This window comes from Aotus nancymaae, unplaced genomic scaffold (assembly GCF_030222135.1).
Source record: "Aotus nancymaae isolate 86718 unplaced genomic scaffold, 86718_ANA_hifiasm-v0.15.2.pri h1tg000010l, whole genome shotgun sequence".
Lineage (NCBI taxonomy): Eukaryota > Metazoa > Chordata > Mammalia > Primates > Aotidae > Aotus > Aotus nancymaae.
In genome coordinates, this window is record NW_026988421.1 from 26,807,318 (window position 1) to 26,819,838 (window position 12,521).

General features: G+C 50.1%; 1 protein-coding gene and 1 long non-coding RNA gene across 5 annotated transcripts in view; one reads left to right on the forward strand and one right to left on the reverse strand.

The window, feature by feature from the left end:
• Positions 1-12,521, forward strand: part of SH3PXD2A (SH3 and PX domains 2A) — a 257,697-nt gene that overhangs the window by 26,390 nt on the left and 218,786 nt on the right. The gene's annotated exons all lie outside the window — the stretch shown is intronic.
• LOC105708203 (uncharacterized) lies at positions 4,783-11,626 on the reverse strand. The gene is made up of 3 exons (XR_001105266.3): positions 11,437-11,626; positions 6,853-7,059; positions 4,783-6,170 (listed from the first exon to the last, which is right to left on the reverse strand). It is a non-coding gene; the product is annotated as an uncharacterized LOC105708203 (long non-coding RNA).

Sequence of the window (12,521 nt, forward strand, 5' to 3'; positions counted from 1 at the left end):
GCCACCACGCCTGGCCAATTTGCCTTTTTACTCAATACTGTATTTATAAGATCTATCTAAGTGGTTGTATGCCTCTACTATATTGCTTCTGACTACGGCATGGCATTCTGTACCCACGTCCACCACACTTGACTTACTCGTTCTCCCTCTTGATGGACACTGAAGTTGCCTCCAACACCCGCTACTGCAAGCATCGCAGCAGCAGACATCCTTATATATTGCAGCCCTTAAAACCTCCACAAAGATTTCTCCAGGAGTGGGATTGCTACTGGAGGAGTGGCAAAGCAATATGACAGTATTTACTTAAATGAAGTGTGTGTATGCGTGAGGGTTCCCATCTCGCCTACATCCTCATCAATACTTGGTAATACCCAGAAAACTTTCCAGGCTGTTGGCACTTCTCCCTAAGGACCGATTCAGCCTACATTGGAAGGCATGGTGAATTTTAATCTCTTCCTATCATTCCTTCCTGGCCTGTCTCCCTTGTCTGGAACGAAAGTTCTTTTTATATTTTCCTACCCAGTTCTCACTAATAGGACTAGAAACCTAAAACCTTCCTCCATTATCTTAAGAACTCAGCCAGCTTTTCAAAACTAAGCCTCCTTTGTTTTTTGACTTAATCTGAAATAAACCTCTCTTATCTTGTTTTCCTGTCTTTGCTGAGGGCCTGGAAGCCTCACTGGCCATTCTTGTGGATTGCTCCAGGATGGACCCCTGAGAGGTATTGCTTCACCTGAGTCTACCCGTGGTGGGGGTGGAGCTGCAGCCCTTCCCCGATGTCACCCAATCACGGAAGCCAGTTTTGGGATTTAGCTCTGTTTAAATTGGGGCCTGTAGCCTTGCTTGCAAACGGAAATAAGTTGGGCTTATCTGCTGGGGATAATTATAGGAAAAAGAATCCCACCTAATGCTACCCGACTTTTGGCCTGAGCCATTCAATGGATAATTAGTCCTAACTGCTCTATGAGGTCGTGCATTGCTGGAGTGGACCATTAACTGAAGTCTTACCTTTTTTGTCCTTGCTTTTACTTTGCCTTGTTCCAGCAAGGCTTAAGTGTAGCTTTAGGTCCTGTGTTATGCATGTATTATGTGTTTGTCTGATTTCTCCAATTACATTATAAACTCTGCACAGGCAACATCACGGTCTTTCTTCCCCTTCCTCCAGGGCCTCCCTCCCTCCGTCCTTCCACTGCCTTGCTTCACGGAGCTTTGCACTTAGCAGGTGCTCAGTAAATACTTGCTGGGTGGTTGACACAGGATTACATGTTAATCCATCATCTTCAAAGGCTAGAACCAGACCTATTTAAAAAACAAACAAAATCTTTCCTTTTAAAAGTGGCATTACCTTCTTACCCTCACAAATGTTCATTTTAGTCTCCTTTATTGCTCTCTGGGTTGGGGGTCCTAAGGGAGTAACTCAGAGAGCCCCTTTAACTTAAAAGAGGCATCATAAATTACACTCTTTAAGAGAAGATTGGATGCCTGCATGTCTCCCAGGAGTAGGTTAGGAGCACAGCATTCTAGATGGCTCCTTTGTTTGCTCCCCTGCCTGTCTGCAGGGCCGGCCTCCCACAGCAGTGTGTGGTATCTACAGATCACCATTAAATAAACAGTCCCTTGAAATCACAACATTAAAAAGTGCTGTCTATGTATTGTACCAGGAGAGCTAAATATTATGGAAAAGGCCAAATATTTCCACTGTGTTAAGAAAATAAGAACCCGGCAGCATGGAACTTCCCACTCAGTAGGCAAAAGATGTGGTGGAGACTTCAAAAGGGTGGAAGAACCATCAAGACAGCATGAGCTGCAATGGGTGACTGCCCCATTAAAAAAAAGCAAGTGTGTGTCTATGTCATATGCAGCTGCAGAAGTCGCAACAGCACCTTTCACCTGGGAAATAAATGAATGCACCAATGTATGTATCATGCAATTGTCCAGCTGTGACTGGAGCTGGTGGTGAGGTTAGGAGGAGAGAGGAGGAAGTACAGGACACAAACATTCTTTGTTCTCTAAAGACCCAAAAGGCAAATTCACAGGGAAAGATTCCTCATCCTGGTCTGAAATGAAGATAGATGCTTGGCGATAGGGCTGATGGCTCTAGCAGAGGCTCTGCCCTTGGGATCTAGGCAGCATCTCAGCCAGGAGGGCTCCCTGACTCTGGAAGTGGAATATCTAAGTGATAAGGTGTTTGGCTTCTTCCACCCACTTCCCAGCACCAGGTAGAGCTTGTGAAGCCTGAAAAGCCTGTAGGGCCAGGCAGCCTGACTTTCATGGAAAGAGACCCAGGAATCATCTTGTTTTAATTTAAAAGTTTGTTTGGGTTATCTCAGGGCTTCCCCCAGGGAGGGTGATGCTTCCAAAGCTGACCAAGTTCTGAGCTGCTGAGCTGCCCGCTTTAATGAGCGTGGGGAAGCTCATTTGAGGAGTGGTGGTAAAATCGCCCACTGGACTTGCAACATGAGAATGTTGTTCATGAATCATCGGGAAGAACTCCCAGGTGTGGAGAATGGACTCTTGTTCCTTCGGCTGATTTGGGACCTGGCACTCACACTCGCTTACTAACTTTCTCTCCCTAGCATAAGCATTCACCTCCTGCCTGGAGTCTGGCTACGTACCCATCATCTCCATTACCCAAAGTGCAAAAGCAGAGAACCGAAGCATCTTATTACATAGACTTCCCTCTCTCCCAAAGATGTGCCAGTTCCCCTGCCTGTCATGCCAGGCCCTTCAGGGATGATGATCATGGTCTCCAGCATTGCTGAGCTGTAATTCTGCATAGGGAACCAGGCCAGGCCCTGTGCACCTTTCTAGAGCCTCACAGCGGTCCTCTGCAGGACACAACTGTTCTCTTCCACTCTTTTCATCCCCGTTTTACAGCTGAGGAAGCAGTGGCTCTGGCAGGTGTTGGGATGTCTGCCCATGGTCACGTAGACTTTGTGGCAGAGCTGGAATTCAAGCCTAGGCCCTGTGACGTTTCAGTACAGCTCTACCTGAGGACTGTGCAGAGATGTCATAGCCCCGCCTTCAGAACCTCAGGGTCTAGTTGTAGAGAGCACACCTCCTTGCATGGACAAATAATCCACCAGGCCCAGCAGAACTGGGGACCACAAACCACATGGGAAGTCTAGGAAGGAGCTGGAAGGAACTCACAGTGCACCGAGCATGCGGTGTGCCAGGCATTGTGCTGTGTACCTTGTGTCCATGACCTCTTTAATTCTCAAAGCACTCTTGTGAGGTTCATTTTACAAATACAGGACTGAGGCTCAGAGAGGTCATGTAGCTTGTCCAACACCACACAGCTCATGGGTGGTGAGCTGGGCCTGAACCCACATGTTTTTCTAACTCCAAACCACATTCCCTTTGCATGATACCATGATAGACACTCCATTTCAGCAGAGTTGCCAGGGAGTGAAGGCCTTGAAGTCTGGGTAAAAGATGAGAAGGGAGAGAGGAGGGCGTGGGCATGCTAGGCCAAGGGAAGTGGAAGAGGAGCGGGCTCGGGGAGCAGCAGGAATTCCACCAGTCCTTCCCACAAGTGGCCCGGTTTTTATAACCATCCCAAATACATCGCCTTGGTGTACGCGAACTTGCTGAGAGCCTAGTTTCCATTGCTCGGAGAAGGTGACATCTCCCTCCCACCTCTCGTCCACCCTGAGCTCCCTGGCCAATTTATTAATTGTGGTCATCTGCAATGGTTGCGGACCTGTCAGGATGACAGATTCACCTTGGGACATCCTCATGTGGAAGGAACTAGATTCATCCCTTGATCACTTCCATACCCTCTGTGTCTCCCTACCTCATTCTACAAATCACTCCTCCATTAGCCCTGAAGCCCTCTCCAGGCAGGGGTTCCTAATTATCTAATGGTGACCATGCTACCCCTTGCCAGCCTTAGGAAAAGCATGGCCATGTCCATTATCTCATCTCATCTTTCATTCTTCCAACCAGCATTTTTAAGTGCCTACTGTGTGCCATGCACCATATGAGGTGCTGAAGATTTGCAGGTGAACCAAAACAATTTCATGCCTGGAGAGAAGGGAGGTTACAGAGTAGCTGGGATGACATGTTAGCCAGAGTTACGAAGTGCCCGGCTCTAAAGCGTGCTCGAGGACCTGGAAGAAATTACACTCACTAGGGGGAGAATTCTAGCATTGGGAGCCAGTTCCATCAGAATCCTGGGCTCCTCTGTCTCCCAGGGTCTGCATGTTTCCCAGTAGGTCTGCAGCTGTCTGATCACCTGCAGGAGCTGGGGAGTGTGTTGGAGGCCTCGGAAGGAGTTCTGGGCTGTCTGGAGAGAATATGTAAACAGGTGGAGCCTCCTTAAGGAAACCTGAGAGGCAGCACCACACAGTGCAAAGAACAGTTTTGGAGACCAACAGACGTGGACATGCATCTGGGTTTACATCTGTGTGACCTTGGGCAAGTCACAGAACCTCTCTGAGCCCAGGTATCCTCGCTTGAAGAATAAGGATGATGATAGTATCCATGTGCCTGAAATACCTGAAATGGCCAGCCAGGAGCCCAGCACAGGGTGACCTGAGCAAACATGGGCGTCTTTATCAGCTAGAGGTCACGAAACTCGGTGTGCAAAGTAGGCCAATTTGTGATTTAATTTACAAGAGTTCTTATTTTAGGAAAAAACTAGCTGATAATACTTTCATATGGGGAGCTCCTCTTATGGCTTGAAAAATAAAATAATTGGTTATGGATGCTGTGTTTTACCCAGGAGTGAGCACCCTATTCTCAGCTTCATACGGAACTAAGCCAAGTGTGTCCGTGCTGTCTGGAAGGAGAGTCTCTAGGGGCATGCCACAGGACTCTACTCTCTGTCTCTGACCTGGAGTGTTGATCAATGACTTGGATGAGGTTTTGATGGCATCCTGTTCACATTTATAGGTGACCAGGGAGGAAGGAGAGAGAGTGCTTAGAACCGAATAGGTATAAATGTAATGGGTTTTGAATGAACAATCCAAAAAGGAAATTACGAAAGCAATTCCATTTTTATTAGCATCAAAAAGAACAAAACACCCACTTCTTGCAAAATTGAAACTCTGTATCCATTAATTAATAACTCCTCTTTCCTTTCTCCCTGCAACGCCTATTAACAGCCATCATACCTTGAGTAAATTCTCACTAAATGATACTGTCCCGGGGAAAAAAAATATAATGGGCCCTGATGAAATCAGTGCCTAAGTGCAGGCAGCACTAGCTTTGGTTTTCATGGTAGCAGGTGTGCGAGGTGTCAGGGTTGGGGTTGTTTGCGAGCCGGCAGAAGCCAGCAGTATGAATGTCTCTCCAAATCCTGGGGATGCATTCACAGAATTCACATTTCTTGGAATGCATTCATAGAAGTTTAGGATTTAGAAAGTTTAGAGAGAGGCCGGGCACAGCGGCTCAGCACTTTGGGAGGCCAATGAAGGTGAATTACTTGAGCCCAGGAGTTCAAGACCAGCCAGGATAACTTGGCAAAACCCTATCTCTACAAAAATACAAAAATTAGCTGGGCGTGGTGGTACACGCCTGTAATCCCAGCTACTCAGGGGTCTGAGGCATGAGAATTGCTTGAACCCAGGAGGTGGAGGTTGACATGAACAGAAATCACGCCACTGCACTCCAGCCTGAGTGACAGAGTGAGACTGTGTCTCAAAGAAAAAAGTTTAGAGAGAGCGACGTGGTGAAATCTGCTTCCATTCGGCCCTCTCTGCCTGTCTACACCTGGTCCACACAGGTGAAGGCTGGATTCAGCTCCTGGTGTACATTTATTTTATGAGATCAGGGTAGGAGGGCAGCCTGGGTGGTGGAGACACAGGACCGGTCACCAGAAGCCACAGAAAATGGGGCCGGTTATCCTCAAGCAGAGGAGATACCAGGAGAGGGGCTGTGTGGAATGTCCTCTCTGAAGGGAGGATTTTGATCCATTCTCTGTGGCCGCAGGGGCAGAACTACTGGGTGTGGGAGGGCATTAGCAGGAAGCAGATTCAGATCAGGATAAGGAAGATGTTCTGACGGGCACATGCCCAGAGGCTCCGTGGACACTGTGTGACTTCCCCTCCAGGTTGACCCAGCAGCCTCTGTGCTGGAAGCTGGACTTGATCAAGCAAGGGCTGAGCTCGGAACTGCTTCAGCATTCCTCCAAATAAACCTCCCCCAGCCACAGTCCACAGTAAAGCCTAGAAAACAGAGAATATTAGAAGCTAAGGGAGAGCCTGCAGTCATTTCCCAACCCTGCCCTTCCTCCTGCCTTCCCATTTTAAAGACAAGGAAATCAAAGCCCCAGGCCACCGACAGAACCAAACTCCACACCTGCCCCCTCTCCCCTTGGGGCCCCTGGAGGTTTCTGCAGAAGGAGGGTGCCCGGTCTGAGCCAGTCAGTGGATGAGGGGCTTCCCAGGGGAGTGCCAGGTCAGGCGCATTCCTCAGAGCTTCATGTTTTCAAAATAGCCCCACAGGCCAATATGGTTCCTCCCAGGGGTCAGGGAGTGGCCGTCAGCTGGCAGGGGACAACATGAGGGACACATCCCAGGGGACACTCGTGGGTGAGGCATTAGGGTGTGGGTGCTGAGATGTATCTTTTCATTGCTCTGCAGGAGTACTGGCCTGGCATGGCTGTCCCAGCTGAAGCCTGCCCACTGCCCTTCTTTCCCTCATCTCAGCCACATCTGCAGGCACCTCCCTGCCTCCCATTACCCAGGCTTGCAAGCTCCCTCAACTTTCCAAAGTCAGTGAGTTGTAGTAAGCCCACACCGTGAGGCAGGGACAAAACACAGGGTTTGGAATCATTCCCACAGGGATTGGAATCCAAGCTCTACTGTTAATATATCCCAGCTGTGTGACCTTGGGCAAGTCACTGACCCTTTTGGACCCCCCGCATCTTCTGTTAGATGGGCTTGTAGCCATCCCCAGGATTTGTATATGGGTTACATGGGCTCCATGCTGTATGGCTGCCTCCAGCGCAGAGTCTAGCACATGGAACTTGTGAGGGTGGCCTCCCTCCATGCCTCGGTTGCCTCGAAATGGTGGTGCTCTGTGATGAGGCCAGCCAGAATGATGCCCCCAACCCTGTAAGAGCAGTGGTTAAAGCCAGGCTCAATCAAGGTGGAAGTTACGGGTCGACTCTGTCCTGAATCAGGAATGCTACCTTCTTACACAAAGCCAGCATTGCCTTCCAGATGACTCATACAAAAGAGACGGGTTTTTCTCCACCCCACTCTTCTCACTGCATCCACGGCACGTTGTCCCTTGCTGGCAGCAAACCTAGGCTACCTAGCTTTTGAGATCTTTGCAAAGTATTTATTCTCAGGATTCTCAGGACAACTTGATGGATACTGCCAAAAACATCTTTGAACACATAACCCACTTTTGTGAATGTATTCCTCAAAATAAATTTTCAGCAGGGGAATTGGTGGGTCAAACAGTTTGCATTTCTCATTTTGATATATGTTGGCAAATGGCCCTCCTAAAAGAATTCAGCTCCCTCCCACGAAGTCTGAGACCTATCTATTTCCTCATAACTGCAGCACTGATCGACCAAACGTGATTGTTTTTGCCAGTCAGATAGAAAAGAAATAACATCTTGTCATTCTGATTTGGCTTTTTTCAATTACACATGAAATGATGGAGTGTCTTTGCATATATGGGTTGGCCATGTGTATTTCTTCTTTGGTAAATGCTTATTTATATTCTTGGCTCATTTAAAATTCTTCTTTTGGGTGGTTCGGCTCATGACTTTGGGTTTAGAGGATTGTTCCCTGGAGAGGGGGTTGCTCTCTAAGGGGGCTGGGTGGTGGTATTCAGATCAGTTTCCTTTGGGGCTGTGAGTTAGTCAGAAGTAAGCTTCTTTACCCTCCCTGAGGAGGGGCTGCCCTGAGCTTGCTCCAGGCTTCCTGTGGTTCCTCCTTGTTAACAGGCATGAAAGTGCTGCTCCCCACCCCACTTTCCCAAGACTGAGCAGTGCATCAGGGCAGAGCTTGTGTGAGGCTGAACGAGGAGTTTGGTGTTAGATTTAGGGAGTGGGGGGCCCTGGCAGGATGCCAGGAAGAACCTGTGTATGTGTGCAGCTGTGTGAGAGCTCCAGAATTTCTGCGGGGACTCGGACGGCGGGGGTTATATCTGCATAGGAAGCACCCTGTCTTTGCTTACAGTGCGTATTCCAAATAACAAAAAATAGCAAGTTTAATAAAGTTGCTTTTGTGCACAGTATGTATAACATCCAGAAAAGTTCAATGGCCTATTACCCAAAAGAAATAATTATACAAATAAGTCAAATAAGAAGGATGAAAGAAGGCCAGGCGCAGTGGCTCACGCTTGTAATCCCAGCACTTTGGGAGGCCGAGGTGGGTGGATCACCTAAGGTCAGGAGTTCGAGACCAGCCTGGCCAACATGGTGAAACCCCGTCTCTACCAAAAACACAAAAATTAGCCGGGCATAGTGGTGCACGCCTGTAATCCCAGCTACTCAGGGGGCTGAGGCAGGAGAATCGCTTAAACCCAGGAGGCGGAGGTTGCAGTGAGCCGAGATCATGCCACTGCACTCCAGCCTGGGTGACAGAGCAAGACTTAGTCTCAGATAAAAAAATTTAAAAAAAAGAAGGATGAAATAAAGAATAATAACAACAGGGCTGAGTGGAGTGGTTTACGCTTGTAATCCTAGCTCTTTGGGAGGCCAAGGCAGGAGGATTGCTTGACTCCAGGAATTTGAGACCAGCCTGGGAAACAGGATAAAACCCCATCTCTACAAGAAATACAAAAAAAATTAATCCAGCATGTTGGTGCACCCCTGTAGTCCCAGCTACTGGTGGTGGGGGGTAGGGGATCTGAGGCAGGAAGATGGCTTGGGCCCAGGAGGTCGAGGCTGCAGTGAGCTGAGATCATGCCACTGCATTCCAGCCTGGGTGAGAGAGTGAGACCCTGCCTCAAATAATAATAATAATAACAACAGGTCCCCCACTTGTGTCTGGAGCTGGCTGAGGGAAATTGCAAAGGTGGGGATTAAGCCTCCCTTGGCACTGCCACTGGGGCTAGAATTCCCAGGAAATCTAGGAAATAAAAAGAATGAACGCCAGGTGTGGTGGCTCGCACCTCTAATCCCAGCACTTTGGGAGGCTGAGGTGGGTGGATCACTTGAGGTCAGGAGTTCGAGACCAGCCTGGCCAACATGGTAAAACCATGTCTCTACTAAAAATACGAAAATTAGTTGGGTATGGTGGTGCATGCCTGTGATCCCAGTTACTTGGGAGGCTGAGGCAAGAGAATCACTTGAATCCAGGAGGTGGAGGTTACAGTGAGCCAAGACCACATCACTGCACTCCAACCTGGCTGATAGAGCAAGACTCTGTCTCAAAAAACAAAACAGGACCGGGCGCGGTGGCTCACGCCTGTAATCCCAGCACTTTGGGAGGCCGAGGCAGGTGGATCACGAGGTCAAGAGATCGAGACCATCCTGGTCAACATGGTGAAACCCCATCTCTACTAAAAATACAAAAAATTAGCTGGGCGTGGTGGCGCGTGCCTGTAATCCCAGCTACTCAGGAGGCTGAGGCAGGAGAATTGCCTGAACCCAGGAGGCGGAGGTTGCGATGAGCCGAGATCGCGCCATTGCACTCCAGCCTGGGTGACAAGAGGGAAACTCCGTCTCAAAAAAAAAAACAACAAAACAAAACAAAAAGGAATGAACTACTATACACTAAGTGTTTTCTGTGGCATGCTAAGTGCTTTGGATGCATTATCCTATTTAATCCTCACTCAAACCATCCGAGGCATACCCTCTTATCACCCTCATTGTGTAGGCAAGAAAATGCAGGATCAGAGAAATTAGCTAATTTGTCCAAGATCTTACGCCAGTTAAGAGGCAAAGCTAGGATTTAATCCCCGAATTGGTTTGGCTGTACACATTGGGCTTTCCCATTTCTCCTAGCCCTGACCCCTTGGTTAAAGCTGCAAGGAGATGCCACTTAGAGGGTGGAAGAAGGAGGTTCTGGCCATGTGCCCCAGCCCCCAGCCACCCTCTGTAGCCCAGCTGCCATCTCAGAAGACATGACTGAGAGGGGCGCCTACCCCCCACGCCTTTATTTGGGGCTTTGGTGTGCAGCCTGGGAGGGCTGGAATCTATAGCTCACGCCTTTCCCTGCATGGGCCTGGGTGTGAGCAAGGGTTTGGGGAGGGGGCAGGCTCCCTGGGGGTGGGCTCTGGCCAAGCGAAACAGGCTGAGGTCAGAGGGAGGGGGCTGCCCTCCCCAGGGAATGCTTGGATGACGTGACTTTGAGGGGGTGCTGGGGGAGGAGGGCCGGCTGTGTTTCTCCTCTCACCTCAACCTCAGCCTGATGAGGAACCGGGGAATTGGGGCGGGAAGCCTAACCAGATGCAGCCCCTGGCAGGCTGCCCTGGCCGCTGAGCAGGGCTCTTTACAGCCAGCTTGGCAGGTTCCTTCTTCCCCTCCCTCGGGGACCTGGGGTCAAATGACGTCCTGGAGTTGGCTGTGGCAGAGAGGAGGGTCCCCTCTGGCCACACGTGAGGAAGGGGCAGGGAGAAGCGGGTAGGGGGTCCAAAAGAATCCCCTTCCCTCATTTCAATTGCTCTGCATTTCGAGCCACGTTTGGGAGAGGGAGGGGAGATTTAAAAGGTTTGCTCTCAGATCCGGTGCCTAGGAGCGAATTGAGCAGAAAGCAAAGTCGTTGACTTCTGGCACTTAGTTTCTCTCATTTTGCAAAAGTCTCTAACGCTCCCTACATTGAATGCCTCAAGGTCTTAGTCACTCTGAACTGTCCAAAAGTGAGCAGGTGAAGAAGCACTTTGTGCCCTGCCAGGAACTGGGGTCTCCCTGGGAACCCACTCCCACTCTGAGATCTATTCCAGTCACTCCATTGCATCCTGACTATGTTCCACCTGGGGCCCAGAACCTTCGGGGTGGGATTTCTCAATCTCCAAATAGCCCCTCCTGGGATCCCATCTCCCTTCCTCCTCTAGGGACCGCACGCATTTCACTGCCCACGCTCTCACTGCCAGGCCTGGCTTCATTGTCCCGCCTGCCCGCTGCTCCAGGGCCCTTTGGCTCCTTCTGGGCTCCCTTATCATCATCTCTTCCCTCCTCAGCCCTTAGATCTCCCTGACGCCTGTTCTCTCCTCTCTCTCCAATCCCAAACTCTGCCCACTTTTTCACTGGAGAAACACATTACCTGGCTTTGACCTTGTGCTTCTCCGCCCCCTCACCCTCCTCCGTCTTCTGCCCTCATCAATCCCTCAAGCCTCAGAGCTGGGACTCAGTTTACCTCCTGCCTCTTGCTGCCTTGGGCTCCAGGCTCTGGCCACCCCAGCTGGCCCTGGCTCTCCCAGTGAGCTCAGGCTGTGTTGTGCCCCTCCCCAGCCTTCAGCCTTTGTGCGGTTTCTTTTGCCTAGGGCACCCTTCCACCGCTACAACCCTCCCCTCTTCACCCAGCCTACCTTCCTTATCGTCACTCCAGCATCACCTCTGCTAGGAAGCCTTCCAGCGTAGTGCCTCTCCTGGGGTTCCCTGGGAACATGCACAGCTCTCGACCTAGCCTTTCAGCACTGCTCTTTCTCACCACGCCAGAGCTCCCGGGGACGGGAGCTGGAGTTTATTTGACTTTGTGTCGCCAGTGACTAGCACAGAGTCCAGCACATGGTAAGCACCCAATCCTTCTTTACTGGACTGGACTGGATTTTATCAGACAAGTAACATGGCTTTACTGAGGATCCACCAATGTCATTAGACACTGTAGAGAAAACAAAGGAAGCCCAGATCAAATATTCGCTTTCAAGGACTTTGTAATCCAGCCGAGAATGATTCTGGGAACGGGTTGGGGGAATGGTCAGGCATGGAATTGGCGTCTGAGTCTCCAGTGCTGAAGTGGGCGCTGTAGTTACAGGTGCCCTGCAAGGGTTTCAGAGAAGGGGAGAATGTGGGTCGAGGGGGACCAAGTGAGGTCTGGAGAAGGCGTGGAGGGTGGGTGAGATCACATGGAAGAAGGCTGGGCCAAGCCCACCGTCAGAACTGGGAACTGGGGTTGAAACGTGTTTCTAGAGAAGGTGAGCCAGTTTCATCTAGTCATAGGCTCTTCCAGTGTCAGAACAGGGTTAGTGGGTTTTAAGTGCAGTTTCTCCATCCTGGAGGCCAAAGAGGAGCTGATGGCGTTCCCAGTTTTGCCGCATGATTGGGAAGTTTTTACTGCATGCCAGGGTCTGCCGGGGCCACTGATCTCTCCAGGCAAAGAGAGTAGGATATTTCAGGAATCAGTTCTTTCCAATTCTCGGTGTTAGAGAGCCGGTTTTTTTCTGGCTGAGCCTGGGGAGCCAGGTGCATTCTCTTAAAGCCAGGCTTTCTCCTTAACCAGCCAGGCACAACTCTGCTGCTGTGTGCCAGAGTTGGTGATGGGCAGTGTGATCATTGCAAAGATGATTGCAGAGGTCCAGCAGACATTGCCCCAAGATTCATGGGCATAGCATGATCTCTACGCACACAAGCATGCTGTGCACCAGAGGAGGGAGCAGAGGGAACACCAGGGCTG